Genomic DNA, 21,125 nt, shown 5'->3' with positions numbered 1-21,125 from the left:
TCTAATGCAACTGCAGTCATTTGTTTCTGAAACTATGTGAAAAAAATATATACATATATTTTATGAAATGCATGAGACAGTAGGCTGCGGGCACAGCAGAGAGCTTACGGACGAACGGCTGCGCCTGAAGCATCATGTGAATATGTTATCCATGAACAGAGATGTTACATCCATGCACAGCATTCGCTTTGAGATCTGAAGCATGTTAGAGAAGGAACTGGATGTTGTGAGTGGTCAGTGTTGCGCTCGCGTTGCTCTCGGCGCGACGTTAGTGTGAGTGCAGCAGTGCAGTAGACAGCATTACATGAGCAGCCTGCGCTCATCGCTGCCGCTCCTGCCTTCTGCACGTCAAGTTATCCGCTACACTAGCTCTCATCACTCATTCTCGTATTGCTCCGCTCTTTCAGGCCACCCGTGCATGGATTTCTCCTGGATTTCCCTTCTCTAACATGGACGCCCGGTTGGAAGGTTGCTCCTTTGCGCAGTGAGACGGACATGCGGAGCATCGCTGATATGGAGTGTCCTCTTCTGTCTCAGTGACCATGCCGTGATCACATCGCTGACAAAAAACACCTCCAAAGCAGAAATAAGTGGGAATCTTACGATCCATCCAGGGGAATGACATGCAGTGCATCGCAGGCATCATGAAGAAGTGCTCTCCTCTGGTAACTCATCAGAGATGGCTTGGGCTGTTGCTGCTCTTACTGTGTGTGGGATATTCTCACGGGATGCCACATGTGTTAAGATTCGGTAAGAGCCTTTTAAAACACATTTACAGGGCGCCTTTTCCCGTTTTCTGTTGTTTTAGTGTCGCAGTAACATTTCATCTAAAGCTTGGATGTTGAATGAAAGATGCTATCTTACCTTAACTTAAAAGTAGGGAACGCTACTTTTCCAAACACAGAACTTTTTGAGCCCCAATCACACATGCAAAAGTTGCGTACAGGTTGTGATGCAAAACCCCTGAACAATATGCTGTTGCATATTGCATCTTCTCTTGTTGTTGCATATTATCTGGTTTCATATTGTTTCTGAATGTTTCATGAGGAGGACAATCTTGGCTGTGAAGTATTGCAATGACATATTTTGTTCCGTTCTTGCCTAAGGTGATACATTCTATTCTATTCTATTCTAGTGCCATTGTTACCTTGAAAAGGCTATTTCTGTCTGATAAACCTAATGTATCAGTCATTTTAATTCATATTTTTGACTTGAATAAAACCATATAATACATATGTTAACATTTTAGGTTACCATTTTTTTTGTCTTTCAGTGCAGAGAATACTGACAAGTAGGATACAGAGTGTGTATTAGGCAACTGTGCATTTCAGTTTTGCACTGTACTTTTGTGACATTTGCTATGATTAATATTTTAGGCGTCATAGAAAAAGTTAGACATGATTTAGTGTAGGCTTTCACTGCATAGATGTTCTCTTGCATGTTGCTATTAGTAACCATTTAATGAATGCTTTGAGGAAGGCCATCCAAGCTCAGCATCACCTCCCAGAACTGAGTCACAGGCGCTTTCTTAATAGAGTTGTAGTTTTAATAGGAGCGAACATGTTCGCTTCAGTCTTATTATGGTCAACAATGAAAGAGGACATTTCTCTGCGAGAGGAAATATCCACAAAAAAAAAAAAACATCGGCAGATTAGTATCAAAGGCTGTTGCTCTCTGGGGTGAGGCCTGTCTGATGGGCTCCTATTCCAGTCTCAATCAATACAATCAAATGATGTCAAGTGCACCTCAGGGATTCCCATTGCATAGCCCACGGCTTCCTTTAATTATGTGATGTAATAGCTGTTTTTCTCACTCCAGGACACCAGCACAAACTGAAAACGCATCACATAATCACACACACCAGCAAAATTTAGCCTTCAAGTCCTGTTTCCATATAACTGCTTTCCTCAGATGCTGCCTTAAACTGTGGAACTAATGTAACAGAATGGAGAGATTTTCCAAATGTAGTTTATCATTATACTGTGCATGGTTTGCAATTAGCGAAATGGGTAAGTACGCTTCGTGCCACAAGGGAATTATTTGAAGCCTGCAAACAAACATTCACAGCTTTTGCGCTTTAATTGTTAGAACGCATTTCGCACACGATTGTGTAAGAAAGCAGCCTGTGTGTATTTACCCTATAGAGTTTGTTGGTGTTGCGAACACATAACTGCAAAATGTTCGCATGTTTTTAAATATCGCAAAGAATATGCCTTCTCTAGAATCGTATCATATCTTCCACTTTTTCATTTAACTACATTTATTTGCAATGGGATTGATAAAAATAGTAACAGCAATTTTAACTGGCAGAGATGCACATATGTGACCCTGGAGCACAAGAGCAGTCTTAAGTCGCTGGGGTATATTTGTAGCAATAGCCAAAAATACATTGTATGGGTCAAAATTATAGATTTGTCTTTTATGCCAAAAATCATTAGGATATTAAGTAAAGATCATGTTCCATGAAGATATTTTGTAAATTTCCTACTGTAAATATAATAAAACTTAATTTTTGATTAGTGATATGCATTGCTAAGAATTTAATTTGGACAACTTTAAAGGCGATTTTCTCAATATTTTGATTTTGTTGCACCCTCAGATTCCAGATTTTCAAATAGTTGTATCTCTGCCAAATATTGTCCTATCCTAACAAACCATACATCAATGGAAAGCTTATTTATCCAGCTTTCATATAATGTATAAATCCCAATTTCGAAAAATCGACCCTTATGACTGGTTTTGTGGTCCAGGGTCACATATATGTTACACTTGTTATTGCTGTTACTGTTCATGTTGGTTTGTTTCTCATTATACACCGATATTCACTGCTGAGTTCTTGGATGTTGTGTGTGTGCATAAAAATAGTGCGGTAGATTGCATTTCTCTTAGTTCTGGTGAGATATATTCTTGTGTGTGTGTAAGTGGCACAGGTTTGTGTATCTGCATCCATAAGCCTTGTAGGACAAGTGAGTTCTCCTATTCTTGCGCAGAGATGATGTTGGATGATGGGGAGATGGGAAAACTGAACGAGTGCTACTGTCTTTTGCATGTGTCATCACATTCTCCATCTCTGCATTAGGAAGCAGCTGTCTGTGACAACATCTGGCTCTCAGCCACTGTCCCACCGTCCTCTGTGATTTCAGCTGCCCTTCTCTCACTCTCACACACAGTTCACTCCACCTCTGGATAGACGTTTTATATTGATTTCTAACAAGTACTGCTTTTATTTCAAATCAGTTGATACATTTACATGCAGATATTTAAATGGAAATTCATTTTAGTGAAATAATAACATTTCTAAGGAGAACGTGTACACTGTAAAACGTGGTAACTTGTTATCTTAAAGAGCTATTTCTACCTGATTTAATGCATAAAATGAGTTTTGTTGGTATAATTCATTTATTTAGGTGCGCTCGGTGATGTCAAGTAATATTTCTGACATGAATAAAAGCAATTCATCCACATCATTTATAGGTTACCATTATTTCAGTGTAGTATGTTTGTAAGCTCTTGCTTTTTTTGAGGGAATGAGGGAAGGCTCATTAGCTCTTAATGTCCTGACTCATATTAGTTTTTTTTCCTATCTTTGCAATCACAATAAACTTCTAATGTCAAGAGAAAATGTTACAGAATAATGTTGCGTTAATGTTAAGAATAAGCTAGAAGTGAGAAAGTCTATAATGATGTTCTAGATATATTTTTTTTATTTATCACGCTTTAAAATATTGACACTTTGGACATTCTTAACAATACAAGTTTCTGCTCTTATTCTACACAACATTTTGGTGCAAACATTTTAGTCTTTTATTAGAAAATAATAACTTGCTGCACCTGAAAAGAAACCAAAACATCTTTTCAACTGACATCAAAAAGGCCGTGCAGGCCAATAGCTAAATAGCTATTTAGTAATTTTTTTGCATTTTGTAGCTTCAGTATTTTTGATAACTGCTTTGGTTTTGGTTAGTTTAGTGGACTATATACATATTTAATTGAGTTGCATCTGAGAGAAGAAATGCAGCAGAGACAGAGCTGCTTTTATATTGATTTCTAACAAGTACTGCTTTTATTTCAAATCAGTTGATACATTTACATGCAGATATTTAAATGGAAATTCATTTTAGTGAAATAATAACATTTCTAAGGAGAACGTGTACACTGTAAAACGTGGTAACTTGTTATCTTAAAGAGCTATTTCTACCTGATTTAATGCATAAAATGAGTTTTGTTGGTATAATTCATTTATTTAGGTGCGCTCGGTGATGTCAAGTAATATTTCTGACATGAATAAAAGCAATTCATCCACATAATTTATAGGTTACCATTATTTCAGTGTAGTATGTTTGTAAGCTCTTGCTTTTTTTGAGGGAATGAGGGAAGGCTCTTAATGTCCTGACTCATATTAGTTTTTTTTCCTATCTTTGCAATCACAATAAACTTCTAATGTCAAGAGAAAATGTTACAGAATAATGTTGCGTTAATGTTAAGAATAAGCTAGAAGTGAGAAAGTCTATAATGATGTTCTAGATATATTTTTTTTATTTATCACGCTTTAAAATATTGACACTTTGGACATTCTTAACAATACAAGTTTCTGCTCTTATTCTACACAACATTTTGGTGCAAACATTTTAGTCTTTTATTAGAAAATAATAACTTGCTGCACCTGAAAAGAAACCAAAACATCTTTTCAACTGACATCAAAAAGGCCGTGCAGGCCAATAGCTAAATAGCTATTTAGTAATTTTTTTGCATTTTGTAGCTTCAGTATTTTTGATAACTGCTTTGGTTTTGGTTAGTTTAGTGGACTATATACATATTTAATTGAGTTGCATCTGAGAGAAGAAATGCAGCAGAGACAGAGCTGCATTGCCTTTAACAATTATCTCATTAGCAAATATTAACAAGGATGTGCCACAGAGAGGTCATAATACAACATAAACAAAATCAAAACAAAGAGCTGTCCAGTCAAAAACAATACAATTCATCAGGGCACATTCTTAATGAGCACAACCAGGCTAGTAAGACATGAAAAGTCCTTCTCCCTACTGTGTTAGGAGTGCAAGAGCAACAGTGGGGAAAAAAAGAGCTAAATGGTCTAAAAGTGCTCATACATTTGCAGCATGCAGAATATTATAATATCTAAATCCATTTAAATTTTCAGTTCAACCCCATGATCAAAAATAAGACCATAAAACACAAATGCATCTTTATCCAGATATGCACCACTATGCAATATTCTTATTTATATATTTATTTAAACAAATATTTAAAATACGTTATCATTTGTTCTGTCATTGCCAGCATTCTGAAGGATAATGCCTCTACAGCATCAAACAGAACTGCAAAACATTTCCAAAAACCTCGCTTATATGTCATTTTTCACCTCAAACTCACAACATTGGTTGAACCAAATGTTGATATTTTACGATTGCGATTCCATTTGATGGAATTTCCACTTCAAATCAGGACAAGCACACTGAATTAAAAGAACCTAATTCTTAAAGACACTAAAAGTGGCAAGTGTTTCCCATCAGTAAGGCTGTATGCTGTCCTTCAGTAGTGCTGACCATTCGTTTGCTCCAGTGCTGATTCCATGACCTCCAGGTGGAGGCCTACTTCATCAAGGACATACGTGACCTTGAGAGACAAAGGATAGCATCTCACAGCCATCTATATTTGTTTATATGCTGAGCACAAAGCTTAAAGTTCATATCTCATGTTTCAAGGTTGTTCCTAAAGACATACAGTGTGTTGTTATATCACTGTCCACCGAAACACTCTGAAGACCTTTGAAAAGGCCTGATTCTGTTGTGGTTGCTTAGCTTCAGTAATACTGAGTCTGTATCTGTCGTTCAAAGAAATACATTGTGAATGGAACATAACTGATGAGTAAGAACAGGTCATTCCCATGTTACTCCTACCCACAAGTCTGCAAAAATGTATATCTGCTGATAAAGATTCTTCATGGAACCACAGTTTTTTGCTACCTTGTTTTGCATCTTTCTTGTTTGCCAATAGAAACACGAGGGGAGCCAGGCTATGGGGTACTTGTCGCTTGCACTACCAAGAGTTTGGAGTTTCTCCAGCAATAAGAAACAATTAGTGTTATGGTTTCTGTCCAGTGGGCCGCCATAGCACAGCCCACATCCTTTTTTCTTGCAAACTACTACACAGCAGAGTGATGGTAGTCCAGTTCACTTCAGTTAAAGGTATCCGTGTGACATTTTTATTCTCACTTGTCATTAACCATTTTTACCCTCTTACAGAACTTTTCAGATTCATTTGACAGCATAGACTTGCTAATCCAGGTTTTAGAGGCCAGCACTGTACCTTCAAAGCTTCCTACTGCCTCCTTTCCACCTTGTGCATCTTTATATGCACCTTTATATTCATGTGTTGTAATGATGACAGTATTTCTCATCATGGGCTCATTGGAAAAATGTGCCTCTGCCTGCCTTTACGTACAGTACAATTCACGGTTATACTTTATTTCGATAGTCCACTTTAGACATTCTATTAACTATAAGTAACTTTGCAACTACATGTTAACTACATGTCAACTAATTCTCATTAATTTGCAACTACATGTCTACTAACTCTCAGAGTTGACTGTTAGGGTAGGTTTAGGGTTAGTAGAATGTTGACAAAGAAAGTGTTAGAAGATATTAAACAGACAGTCTACTAATACTCTACTAACTGCTAGTTGACATGTAGTTGCAAAGTTACTTACTGTTAATAGAATGTCTAAAGTGGACTATCGAAATAAAGTGTTAGCCAATTCACTGTGATTTCCAGCTGAAATGAACACTAGAGGCAGTAAAATACCAACAACTTTTATACCTTTTCACACAAATTATAATTATAGGGCAGATAATTAAGAGACTTATTTTTGCATGTTACTTGCACAACACTATGTTTTGACCTCAGAACACTTTTTACCATAGTACGTGATTTCTAAACTAATACATTTTGAAATTCGCATCACATAATCATCTCCATATGCTTTTTCTCACATTGTAAAATAAGTAAAACAGTCCAGTGAAACACCAGTCACACTAAAAGAGCTCAAAGACTTGTAGAAGCAAGCTAAAACTGCATGTTTTCTTTAGCAAATGTGTTGCAATCTCACATTTGTTTTTGTTAACACTATCAAATTAGGTTTAGGATAGGGTTTAAAGTAGGTAATGCATTATTTTCAAATGTAGTATAGTATTAATCACTCATAAGATTTTCACTTTGAAAGTGTTGAAAAACATGTAAGAAGCAACCAGTATTGGGGAAAGTTACTTTCAAAAGTAATGCTTTGCAATATTGCGTTTCTCCATAAAAAGTAACTAATTGCATTACTTTTTATGGAAAGTAATGCATTACTTTATTTTGCATTACTTTTTGTCACTTGGACTGGACTTGCTTATTTGTTTTTAATAACAAGAACCCAAAGGTTATATTTTTTGGCAACTGTAAAGGCCCTTTCACACCAAAAGTGAAGGCTGAAGGAAGTTCCTCTGCACCTCACTCCCAATTTCTCTCAACGCAGGGACAGGAGAGGTGTCAGTGAATAAATGGGAAAACAAAATAACTAGTGTTTCTTATTTCAAAACATAACTCAGATATTTTGTTGTAAATTTAACAGTAATGCTAGCTACTTGAAAAAAAGTAATCTGATTATGTAACTTGCATTACTTGTAATGCGTTACCCCCAACACCGGAAGCAACGTTGTATTATTTAACAGAAATTTATTCTCAGTTACATTTTTTTTTTCAATGAGCTTGGATCTGTCTTTCATCCCCTGTATGATGCTCAACATTCACAACCACAAAAGTCTTGATCTCCCAGTTGTATTGTACCTATTACAATCCTTTCCCTCAATCCCCATTGTGTCCTCATACTATTTCTTTCTGTTTAGGTTTGTCCCTGGGTAGAGCTTAATGTTATACTGCCTTTGCAAGCAGAAGTGGCTCCAATTCTATTTACCTTTGATATCTTTGAACCCCTTGTGTCTGTACTTCCATCCTTGTATAAGCTGTACTTTGAGGCCTTGGCCATGGTGTTGCCTCTGTTTCCGCTCGTTTTTACTCTCCACTAGACTACATTTTGAACAAAAACCTCCTGTGCAACATGGTCTAGTTTTAATTGCTACCATCAACCCACGTGAATCCATTTGACTCTCTTCAGTTATTCAGGCGAACCTCTGCTCTGATCTTTCTCTGGATCAGTGATCATAGCCACACTCAAAGGTTTGCCATGCTTCAAGGCACAACCAAACAGCTTCTCCCATTTAAAATCATTTCTTAGTTGTCAGTTACTATTCTCTCATGGCAGTCAGTAAACCTCGATAAGCAATGTTGGAGGGATTTCCATCCTTTTTTTTCTGAGACAGGGCAAAGCAAAGCTCTTTGCGTATTGTTGATAATACTCATCCTATAACCACTGATACACATTACCTGCTCTGGAACTCAGTTTGCAGCTGCATTTTGAAATCTCTATACTGTTCTTCTACACACCTAGTCTGTACTGACCTCCTTTTAGTCATGCAAACTTCCAGCAGCTACCTTAACCAACACAACACGTGTACTTCAAAACCCCGGAAACTGATACAGCACCCAGAGATTCTGTGTAGGAAGCTTCTACAACTAAATTATAGAAAGCCAGCTAAACATGTTGAAATGTTTTTTTCTACACCCCAAATGCGATTTTCTAAAATGCACTTCCACAAAAAGATCAGAATTGTTTATACCGTCCCACCAAACAAAATGGGTGTTGTGTTGTAGTTAAGATCAGCTCGTTCAAGTACGAGTCCTTGCCGAGAGCTGAGTAGGTTCACGCTCAGAAAAAAACAAAAAACAAAAACTTTGGCGTTAGGGTTAGATTATAGGGTTATATGTTACCATTTTTAAGTGTACCTTTATGGAAACCGTGTCAAACTTTTCCCCACATCCTCTTATATGATTGGGGTTAAACTTTTGGTTTGCCAAATAACGAAGCTAACTGTCTAGCGATCCTTCATATGTGTATAAAAAAGATCAGAATACTTTATTTTAGTAGCATTATGAGGGGGAAAATAGCCTTGTTTTCCTAATCTTTGAGATTTCCTTTAAGACAGTAATGGGTCAGTTTCTAGACTTAGCTCAGTAAGTGTAAATAATACATGTTAGATTATAACAGATTAGTTTTGTTTTGTACAATGTGTATAGCGATGGTCTTGAGGATTGAGATGTGCCGTAGGGATATACAACAGGAGCAGTTACAATTTGCAGTGGTGGTCTCACAGCAGAGAATCACTGCAGGTGTGGAAGCGGCCAGTGAAACTGCAGGAGGATCGGCCGTGTACACAGGAGCTAAGCTGCACCATTCGATGAGACCAAAAATAAAAGAATAAGAGGATGGGCAGCACAAAAGCACTGGAAGTGCAGAACATGTAAGAATATGATGAATATTAAAGCTCTTTTTCTTGGCGCTGAGATAACTGAAGGTTCTGCAGCTCTGTTGGAGGATTACCGAACAGGAGCAAAAGAGTAAATGGAGATTTACTGATGCACAGAATTTGAGAATTTGAAATGACTTTTTTAGATGAACGTGTCATGTTTTACTGTGGAGCAACTTGCGAGGGACTAGTGGTACATATAAAAAAATCAAATATTCATTCTTAAATGAGAGAAAGAAAGAATTAGTTAAGATAGGGGCAACTGCAAACCCTTGGCAGCGAATGCAGCAAGTACTAGACCGGCTGGCTCCACAGCAGGAGTTGCATTGGAATTGCTTTTAGTGAAACTGCAGGAGGATCGGCCGTGTACATAGGAGCTAAGCTGCACCATTCGATGAGACCAAAAATAAAAGAATAAGAGGATGGGCAGCACAAAAGCACTGGAAGTGCAGAACATGTTAGAATATGATGAATATTAAAGCTCTTTTTCTTGGCGCTGAGATAACTGAAGGTTCTGCAGCTCTGTTGGAGGATTACCGAACAGGAGCAAAAGAGTAAATGGAGATTTACTGATGCACAGAATTTGAGAATTTGAAATGACTTTTTTAGATGAACGTGTCATGTTTTACTGTGGAGCAACTTGCGAGGGACTAGTGGTACATATAAAAAAATCAAATATTCATTCTTAAATGAGAGAAAGAAAGAATTAGTTAAGATAGGGGCAACTGCAAACCCTTGGCAGCGAATGCAGCAAGTACTAGACCGGCTGGCTCCACAGCAGGAGTTGCATTGGAATTGCTTTTAGAGGCAGAGTTGCAGGCGATGAAGCAAATGGTAATTCCATTTCAGTTCACAAGATTTCGTTCTCAGCTTGGCTGAGTTGAAGATCTCTATCGGTGGGTAAAAATGTTCTGTTCCTGGGTTACGAAGAGGCTCATGTCACATATGTATGAGTGTGAATGTGTGGCTGACCTGGGAAAGATTTATATGTAGAGTATTTTCCAAGCTCAAGGCCATTTCAAATAAAACAAAAAAAATCACACGTGTATGCATATTAACTAGACAACACTTTATATGTGTGTGAATTGAACCAAAAATACCATTGCTGGCCAATAGTGTTGGCGATTTTGTTTTTTCCCTATTAAAGCAGAAAAGGAGCTGTGCTTGACTGCAGAGTGGACTTGCCTTATTGAGACTTTGATATGATATCAGCATGTTGCTAAGCAAATAGAGCTAAAGTCAGAAATGTAAATTTGGCCAAATACACTGATCTGTTAAGACTAGGAACACAAAGACAGGAATATTAAAACACTGGTGTGAATCTGCAGGAAGATATACATAGCATAATCTTACGTCAGACTTAACACTTTGATTGGTGGTATATTGAATTATTGGAATTCCATTTTGTGTGTGTGTGTGTTTCAGTAATGAATACAAAACTTGATGTGCATTTTGAAGAATGTTCTTTGTATAAGAAACAGACAGACCCACAGTGCTCTATGAGTCAGTCAATAATTCATCTTGATAAATTTGAATAATCTCACTGTAGGGTATGTACACTCAGGCCTGTGTTCACTTCAGAAACCTGATTTAAAATCTGCTCCAAGAAATCAATATGGATGCAAAGCCAAAGGGCTAGATATCGGAAAGTCGTTCTTTCACTAGTATTTGACTAGGTAGTCTTGGGAATTTCTGCTGATGTGCTATAAATCCAAATCTGAAATGTCATATTAAATGTGGGATTGGCGTTTAGAATGTTAGCAGTTCTCTGGAGCCATGAGGTGCATGCCAGTACATTTTTTGACACTCGTTGGCCACTTCTTGAAGAAGTTTCAAAAAGTCTTTCAAACTGAGATTTGCCACATTATGAAGGGAATGATGAATGTGTGTTATTTACACCAACTTCACCTTGTTTTGTAGGAATCACTGATCATCCCTATTCATTGCAGTTGCTAGAGTGTACACAGTGTAATATCCAAAGTGAGTAAAGTGTTATCATGTATTAATTGATTGCTATGAATTTTTTTCTATATATACTCTGAAAAAGTGAAATGACTGTCATTTATTTGAAGTGCATTTTTTTCTCTGTTTGTTTAAAAGCAAATAAATAAATAATTATAATAATAATAATAATAATAGTATTTTCACTTGACCCAGAGTGTTGATGTTCAGAACACATATTTGCTAGCTTTTTGGTGGATAACAGAAAACATATTGCATAATTTAAAAAGACATTATTATGAACATTTATGCACTTTTAAGAGAACATCCCTGTCTTTATTTATAGTAAATAAACTCAATTAAAAATACAAAGATTTTATATTATATTTTGTTTATGGTAAAAATTGTAAGTTGTAAGAAGCTAAACATTATTATATATTTATAAAAAGTTTTGCTTATGTATAAAGAAAATATATCTAGCATGCTCTTTATGATAAATAATGTGATTAATATAATATGTAATTTTATTTTATATTAAAATAAAATTTAAGGATCGATTCAATTTAAATATAATTTGAGATTTTTTAATTTGTTTTTTTCTGTTGTTCTGAAGTACCATTTTTTTCAATTTGTTTAGTTTGTATTTAAATATCTTCTGGCATCAAAAAGCATCGCGTTATGGCAGTAAAGATTACTTGAATATGTTCTCAAAACTAGCAGTAGGTCTTGTAACCAATTGTTTTGGTCTGCATTGTTCCTTTGTGATATGTTACTATGTAATAACTATGTAATAACACAGTCGGTTTCCAGGTCAGCGTAAATGAGAGCTGGTTCTGAAAGAGGTCCACAGATCCCCTGGCTGATCATCAGCACCATTTCAGTGGAGAGAAAATCTTTAATCCTTTCTTTGTTTTCATCATTCTCCCCTTCACACTTCCTCACCAGTTATCAATTGATACTGCAAAATCAATAGCACGTCCAGTACCCAACAGCCCAAACAGAATCATCACATTCACCAACAGATGGGAGCGAATCAGGGTGCTTATTAAACACCAACTCTGCTCGGCAAGACCCATCCCAGCTGACATTTTCGACAAAGATCTGAAAACAACAGGAAGGGACGGATGGAATCACAGATGGAGAGGCTAAAAGAGACACTTCAATTTTTTTGAACAGCTCAGATTTTGAGATGTTCTTCTCTCATAGGCCTTGTGGGAAACGTAGATCTGACGTAAACCATCGGCCTTTGTGCTCTGACTATCAGGTCACGCTCCGCTGAGAGGAAATTTCACTTGCCGAATGTCGATAGGTCAAGCGTAGTGTAAGCACTTCCATGAGAGATTCCAGACCATTTCCATCATACAGGCTTTCATCTACAAAGGTCATGAGTGTGTGTACATGTGAGGCTTGCTGTTGTACGTGGTAGGAGTTTGTGTGGATATGGGAAATTTAATTGATAGAAATCACTGTAAGCATGAACGTTCACCTAAACATGAATTATTTGAATATATGAATATTCCTCATGTTGTTCCAAACTTATTACTAATTTTCATCTCCTGTGGAACACTGAAGTAGAAGTTTTGATGAATGTTCACACTACTCTTTTCCATACAATGAAAATGGATGATGATCTGTAATGTCAAGCTCTAGAAAAGGCAAGAAATACAGGCATAAGTAGTATATTCTGTGTTCTCTTCCATGTGTTCGAAAGCATTTTACTAGCTCGTTGTGATTAGTCATTAGTCCCATCTGATGTAGTATTGCAGGCAAAATTGGAACTTACTTTCACTCGACCTAGTAAACTCAAATCTGATTGGCTGTCAAATTGGTTGAAATCTTCTTGTTTTGACAACCTGGAAACAAAAATGAAGTTGTGTTTTCAAAGTATGAGGTTGATACAACAAATGCTTCTTAGCTTGCTCCCATAAATCATTAAACTGTTTTATTGTCGCCAGTATGTGGATGCTTTTCATTGCAAATGCAACGCTCTACCAAGCAAGTTTACTGCATAAGAAAAGAGCTGGTTTTGTGATGCAATATAATCTGCAATGTGACACAATCGATAATCTGACCCTGTAATCATATTTTGTGTAAAAAGGAATAAAAGTTGTTTGTGGTTTACTGCCTCTAGTATTCATGTGAATTGAATCTATATATGTTTTTGGAATTTTGCAAAAATGTAGGTAGAGGCTTGTTTTTCCTATGTTGAGCCTGTGTTGCTTAAACCCTAACTTTTTTCTTCTTTACTGGACGTTTAAGTATTTATGTATATATTTTTAAACACTCACTTTTGTGTGTGCATGTCTCCACCAGATTCTTGTCAAACCAATTTTACAGTTTTGTCATTAATGCTGTAATCTAGTTTCACTGGAAGCCCGCAGAGAATGCTATCAGCCTGGGAGAAAGAGAACTCAACATGACTCCTCGAGCATTCAGGGTTGGGTTGAGAGGAATCACGGATTGAATGTAGCGTGCTTTCACGTGTGTGCACATTTGTGTGTGTGTGTGTGTAAGTGTGCTCTTTTACCATAGGACTCTATGTTTTGATTTCCCCAGATGTCACAGTCAGGCTTCATCAGTCCATTGGATGAGAAGACTTTAGAGGAGCTAGACTTGAGAGAGAGCGAGAGAGACAGTTAGAGCTAGAGAAAGAGATAGAAAGAGAGAGAGAGAAATAAATAAAGGATGTTTTCCCTTAAATTAAACATAATTCTAAAATGCTTGGAGAGACTTTGGGGACTCCTATAGCTCAGTACTTTCGCGACTAGAGAGCGTGCTGTTTAGCAGAGCATCTCGAGTGTCTCAGATTATGTGTGCAGTTGAAAAGTGTTGGGGAATGTAAATAAGTGCTGTATACTTCAGGGAATACAGTGGAGTGGATGTTTGAAAATCTCAACAGATCTGTAGCACAGTAATAAGATATTGAGTCAGATTTTACTGCTACGATTGTAACGATTCATCTTCACTGTGATACAACTTGATTCAGATTCGGTTTAATGTAACGTGGATTCTGTTTTATGTGGTTTTGGGGTGCTCTTGGGAGAACAAACAGCCTTACATTGAGAATTGGAAAATAAAAATCACTTCATAGAGCTAAACTACTGTATATGTCATAGGTGTTTGTTTTCTTAACTTGAAATGAATGCATGGCAAAAAAAATCAATGTAGAGCAATAGTGATAAATATGGATAGACTGCAGGTTATCCAGTGATGAATGAATGTTGTCAAGACTGTGGTGTTATATTGCAAAGCCGCCATAAAAGTAGCCAATCATGTGCCATGCTAAACCATACTTACTGGTGTATCATTGCATTGTATTAATTTATTTATTAAATGCAGTTTACTCATTTACTTGATGTGAAAGTATAACATTTCATTCTTTTCTGTGTGACTTCTGCTGACAACTCATTTCAAACGATGATAAACAGGAATAAACTTTAAAACTGTAGTGATATAAAACATTTGTAAATATTTTATGTTTCTGTAGCTGTATATGCATAATAACGTTTATGTTTTGGATGTTATCAATATATGTTTCAGAATCTATGCAAAGCCATCTTTCCACCATCAATTCTTGTTGCTTTACCATTCCATAGACATAGTTTAGTTGTCCACTGGGGGGCTGCTAACAGAAATATGTCAGTCGTTGCCTTGGTAATGCAAGTGTTTACATAAGGTCTGAGATTTAAATAGCAATCACTTTATGGAGGATGATCAGATATTTCGGGTTTTATGAAACCACGATAATGGACTGAATTTAATTGTGTGGATGAATTGTGACTTTATAGGCAACTGTTGTGATGTGTAATCTGTATTGTTTGACTTAGGACTTTGGTAGCATTTCACCTACTAGACGTTTCCTGTACCTAAATGTAATTCATTCATTAGTATTGAAAAGATATACGAGTACATTGAGTTCTCCCCTCCTGACGGCTGATCTTTGAACTCTTCCTGTTGGTAAATGAGTGTTACATGATATTACGCACAGGTCACAGCTCTTGGGATCTTTCACAGCTCATTATTACATGGGTGATGATGCCTGCTACATAATTCAACTAACAGAGGCTTGTGCGCCATGACTGGAAGAATCTGTAAAATGTGTAGCGGTGTATAGATTAGGAATACATTAAGAATCACATTGCCACATTATGAGGAGAATTCAATGATTATGAACCGCCCGCTGATAGTCTGTGTTGTTTTAGCAACACAGAAGGAATTATGCAAACCAGGTTTAGGCTCTTAAAAGGTGTGCTTATTTACACACACATCTGGATGTTTGCCTGGCAGGGGCGTTTCCTCCGAGGAGGCAAGGGAGGCAGTGCCTTCCTCAAATTATTGGATGACAAAAAATATTACAAATATTACAAAATATAACATTAAAAAATTTTTGAATCACTCGTTTTTCTAAAGAAATATTGTCCAACAGCAACACTAGCAGGTAAAGTTACAACAGGAGTCTGCATCTCTCTTGGCACCCCTGAGCCCATTGAGTTTTAACAGACCCTCTAAAGCGTGTGGTGAGTTTGCTGGGGGGGCAATTGAGAATGAATGGGGAAATGTCACGTGAGAGGAGCCAATGCCTCCATCGTGATTTGATTGGATATTAGTGGTTATGGTTGGCTGTGATGGGTTCATGCGATAAAACGTGCCTCTTGTGTTCGTGCGTGTTCCACATTCGTGAATCAGTCTGAATGAACAATATAATGACGTTAATGGGAAGACTCATTAAAAAAAGTAAGTAAACAAATCAAACACTTAGATATAACCACTTTGTTACGTCAAGAAAAGACTTGGCCTGAAGGGCCTGAAAACATGATCTGTGGGAGTTTTTAGTGAGTAATCAACTTGGTGAAATTTAAAGTAGATCTCTGTGTCTGTGACTAATATTTACTGAGATTTGATGACTGATGATCCGAAAAATTCAAAAACAGTTAAAAGTTAACAATTAAAAAGAATAGCTGAACATAAGTGTCAGGCCCATGGACTTTCAGTGTGTTTGTTTTCCTTCCCATGTGCTCCCAGTAACCTAGTTTTTCCCTAGTCTAATTAGTCATTTGATCCACCTGTGTCTCATCAATTTCCCTCGTTTTATGTTGTATTTAAAGTGTAGTCTGCCCCATGTTTCCTTGGTGGGTCTTGAACGTCCATGTTGTGCTACGTGTGTCTCCAGCCAGCCCTGTGTTACCCTTGTTGTGTTTATTAAAGACTTTTGATTGTGAGTATCCCTCATCTCCTCGCTCCTCACAGTAGGTAATCGTGACAATAAGTTCATAAGTAAAATATTTTGTTTAAATCGTTTCTGCCTTGAGTTATTATTTTGGAATGTTAAATGCTTAAAAACACTAACTTTATTAGATTCATACTTGGCATTAATAAATACAATATTGATTGTATTAACTTATTAATTAACTTAAAAATATAAAATATATATTTTTTATTTAAACAAGAAAATGTGACTAGGACATGAATTAATATTTGATATAAAAAATGCTCTTCTCCATTGTTTGATCATCATTTGACAAATTTCTGTTGCCATGTTCAATAGTAAATGTACAGAAGCTAAATGTTAAAAGAAATTCAGTATTGTCTGTTTTTGCAGTAATAGCACAGTGTTAATAGAAACAAGATGTTTTTGTGCATAAAAATAATAATAATGTCTCAATTTACATTTATTTCAGCACATTTAGCTGGTCAAACTAAACAAGCTGGTCAGTTTTTGTCCTGAGATACAGCATGAAAAAGTGAAACAATTATTTAGTGAACTCACCCCATGCTTTATATTTGTATGGAACAATTAAAATTATGCTTAAAAAAAAATAGAATGAAAGAATAAAAATGCCTCTGCCCTGAGGTATCAATCTCTCCTATGCCTTTCCTTTTGGCCTGATTGCAATTTTTTTTAGTGGATATATTTATGAAAAAAAAAAGATTTCATCCCACCTGTTATGCATATTTCTTGTCAGTTGACTTGTTTACTCTGTCCCTCATCATGAAGTCCCTCTTTGATGGCTCATTGTAACTTTCCCTGAACACGTTTGTTCATTTTGGCTTCATATTTTCATATTGCATGACATATGTATGCATTCACTGGTTAATCTCAGACTGAAAACAACAGTAAAATGTGCATTTAAATATTTAAATTTGCTGTATGTATTGTAAATTTTGTATTTGAATGTATTTTGTATTTTTGATCAATTTAGTTCATGATTTTGCTATCAGTCTAAACAAACAACTTAAAATTTCATGAGAATGTACAGAACTGTGCCAATAGAGAAACTATGGTTGACCAATGTTTTCAGCCACTATCAACTCAACTAAAATAAAACAAAACAGTGAAGCAGCCATTCTTATCCGCTTACTCTCAGTATTGCTCAAAACTCACACAGAGACAGCAAACAGCAAAAGAAAAAGTGATGGAGAATAATTTATTGGGCGATATGGTGAGAAAGGAAGCAGTCATTTAAACTGTCACTTTATTGTGAAAGGCTCAATTCACTGTCACACTTGTGTTATCTGATCAGTGAAATGTCCCTCACAATGTGCACTCACTCACTCATACACACACACACACACACACACTGAATTGGCTTCTAAAAGCTCTTCACATTCCCTTCTACATTTCTACTTGTGTTGATCTGTCAGTGAAATCTCCGCATGGATGACTTGATAAATAATAATAGCAATAATAATAACTGTTAAAAAGAAAACTATTTTAGAATAAATGATATACAGAAAATGTAAAAATTCTCCATTGCAGGCTTTATGTGAATTCATATGGGATGTTTGTGGCAAAAGCCTATAAGTGAATGTGAAGTGGAGTTAAAGCACACATTTGTCCTTCGTTCTGCTCATCAGGTAGAATTTCCTCTTCCACAACACGCTTGACCAGTTGGATTCACTCGGCTAACAGATCAATGCTGAAAACCCAAGCATAGCTAAATTAAATTACTCTTACCCTGTTGCATGAGGCAAAAAAAAAAAGAGGACAAAGCATCAATACAATACAAACAGCTTTTTTTTCAGGTTTAAGAAACACAACAAAACAGTGAAGCAGCCATTCTTATCCGCTTACTCTCAGTATTGCTCAAAACTCACACAGAGACAGCAAACAGCAAAAGAAAAAGTGATGGAGAATAATTTATTGGGCGATATGGTGAGAAAGGAAGCAGTCATTTAAACTGTCACTTTATTGTGAAAGGCTCAATTCACTGTCACACTTGTGTTATCTGATCAGTGAAATGTCCCTCACAATGTGCACTCACTCACTCATACACACACACACACACACACACTGAATTGGCTTCTAAAAGCTCTTCACATTCCCTTCTACATTTCTACTTGTGTTGATCTGTCAGTGAAATCTCCGCATGGATGACTTGATAAATAATAATAGCAATAATAATAACTGTTAAAAAGAAAACTATTTTAGAATAAATGATATACAGAAAATGTAAAAATTCTCCATTGCAGGCTTTATGTGAATTCATATGGGATGTTTGTGGCAAAAGCCTATAAGTGAATGTGAAGTGGAGTTAAAGCACACATTTGTCCTTCGTTCTGCTCATCAGGTAGAATTTCCTCTTCCACAACACGCTTGACCAGTTGGATTCACTCGGCTAACAGATCAATGCTGAAAACCCAAGCATAGCTAAATTAAATTACTCTTACCCTGTTGCATGAGGCAAAAAAAAAAGAGGACAAAGCATCAATACAATACAAACAGCTTTCTTTTCAGGTTCAAGAAACACACACAAAAATCATCTCAAGGACAGTACACATGCATCCACGTAAGTAACAACGAGCAAAACTTTGTCTACCTTCCTCCTTTCATTCTTTAGTTCTTAATTATATTTTACTCAGAACTCCTTTCAACATAAATTTTATTTTCTCTTTAATCTGGGCATGGAGCTTCAATTTCTGTCCTCAAAAACAGTGTAAATAAAACAAACCTTGGAGCGGGAAGCTTTTGGCAGATTGTAAATCACAGTCTGTCCATTACTTACTCGACCAAGTGATTCCTCTCTTCTACTTATTTGCAGTTGTTTCTTTGTCTGCAGTGTCATCATCTCCAAAGTTTTTATTTGTCTTCAGTTTCTTGAGGCGCTGAATTATAGAAATTGTTCATTGAAAATGAAAAATAGTTTACCCACCATAATGCCATTCTAGACTTTATTTCTTCTGTGGAACATAGAAGATGTTTTGCTTTAAAGTCGGCATTAAATCAAAGAATCTTTAAAATACTGAGGGATACGTCCAAATAAAATGGCTTATTGAGCAAGAAAAAAAGCTGGACTGGACTTGGTGCATTCAGTTTCCAAGGCACTATGGTTTTGACCGTATTTTGTTTTGTTGTCATGCTTTTGACTGATGCATATGCATCAGTGATTCGAATTTTGTGTGCTCCAACATCCTGTTTCCAGCATTAAGGCATATTCAATTCCAAAACAGATGTTGATGTCAGTTCCAACCGCACGGTCGGTCAATAATCATATTATTTCCACAGCTCTCCCTCTCTTCCTCTGGTTCTATCATTATCTTCGGCTGCTCAAATCTGCTTTAATTATGACCAGCTTGTCTCATTCCCTTTCACTTTCTGAGTCTGAGCCTCTTAATAATGGATGCCAGAAAACGTTAAGTTCTTTACTACAGAAATTAGCACTTGACCTTTGCTTTCAAAAGACGATGATGTCTGCTCTGCCACTGAGGAGAAAGGCTGGCCATTTCCTCCCCTGAGGTTAAGAAGAAAGACATTACAATTCTCACCTTTGATGAGAGACAGAACTGACGGCGAGTGAGAAGGAGAGAGAAGGGGGGGGGGGGAAAGAGCAGACGAGATGACGGAACTTCAGCCTTTCAGCTTTCTTGTTCCTTCTTTTGATTGAAATCCCCCCCAGAGGTTCCGGTTTACATTTCCGGCACATCCGGAGATTTTTAAAGTTGTCGTCGAGCTAATACCGAGCACTAATATTATGAGATATACATGGGTGACCAAAGCGCAGAAAAAAATCGCCTCGGAATCCCTCTGATGAAAGTATTAACATCAAAACAGATCCCTCAGGCAGCGAACACTGAAATAAAGTCATGAAGCACAAGAGTTGGAGGGATATATTACAGAGGAGGCAGCTATACGCCTGATAGATTTTAAAAAAGGAGGAGAGAATGGAACTGGAGGGATCGGAATCATGATTTCCTCTTTTCAGCCGATAAGAGCTCAGCGAACGGAGAGATAAAGGCCTATTCACAGCCGGCGTGTGAAGTAAGAGGAAATTAGGGGGAGGGGGACGTGTGAGCACAAAAAGGCAGCTTTCATCGGCCCACAAGGCTGTGGATTTCTGCAAATACACCGTATGTCTCTTTGCATGGAAAGTAGATCATTTTTTTTTCATTTACAGATGACAAACGGTGACACGCAGGGATTGTGAAAGAGACCCAGAAAGATGTGAGTCAGAAGGCAGGTTGAGAGAGGCTCCTGCCTCAAGGCCTGCAGGGAATCAGATTTCCTTTGAAAGATGGAGAGCAAAAGAGGGCCGAATTCACTGACCTTAAGAATAAGACAAATATATATTTCCAGTGGGGGAGTGTAATAGCTTGCATTTTGTTTCAGCAATTTCTTTGCTCGGTGCTCTGTGTGCTGGTCATTTCTGCTGAGCTCTGTGAAAGGGGCTCGCGGGGAGTTTTGGCAGAGGGAAAGATGCTCCATACAGACTAGGCAGTTTTTCTGTAAACATCTGCACCTCCTCATTTGCATTCTCTCAGCTC

General features: G+C 37.0%; 1 pseudogene; it reads left to right on the top strand.

Annotated features, from left to right (window-relative positions):
• The first annotated feature begins 301 nt into the window (after positions 1-301).
• The window catches only part of LOC107581745 (glutamate receptor ionotropic, kainate 2-like), a 250,680-nt pseudogene continuing 229,856 nt past the window's right edge, over positions 302-21,125 (top strand).

The sequence above is a fragment of the Sinocyclocheilus grahami genome, unplaced genomic scaffold (genome assembly GCF_001515645.1).
Source record: "Sinocyclocheilus grahami isolate Dianchi unplaced genomic scaffold, SAMN03320097.WGS_v1.1 scaffold37.1, whole genome shotgun sequence".
Taxonomy (NCBI): Eukaryota; Metazoa; Chordata; class Actinopteri; order Cypriniformes; family Cyprinidae; genus Sinocyclocheilus; species Sinocyclocheilus grahami.
This window is presented reverse-complemented; position numbering and strand designations above follow the sequence as displayed.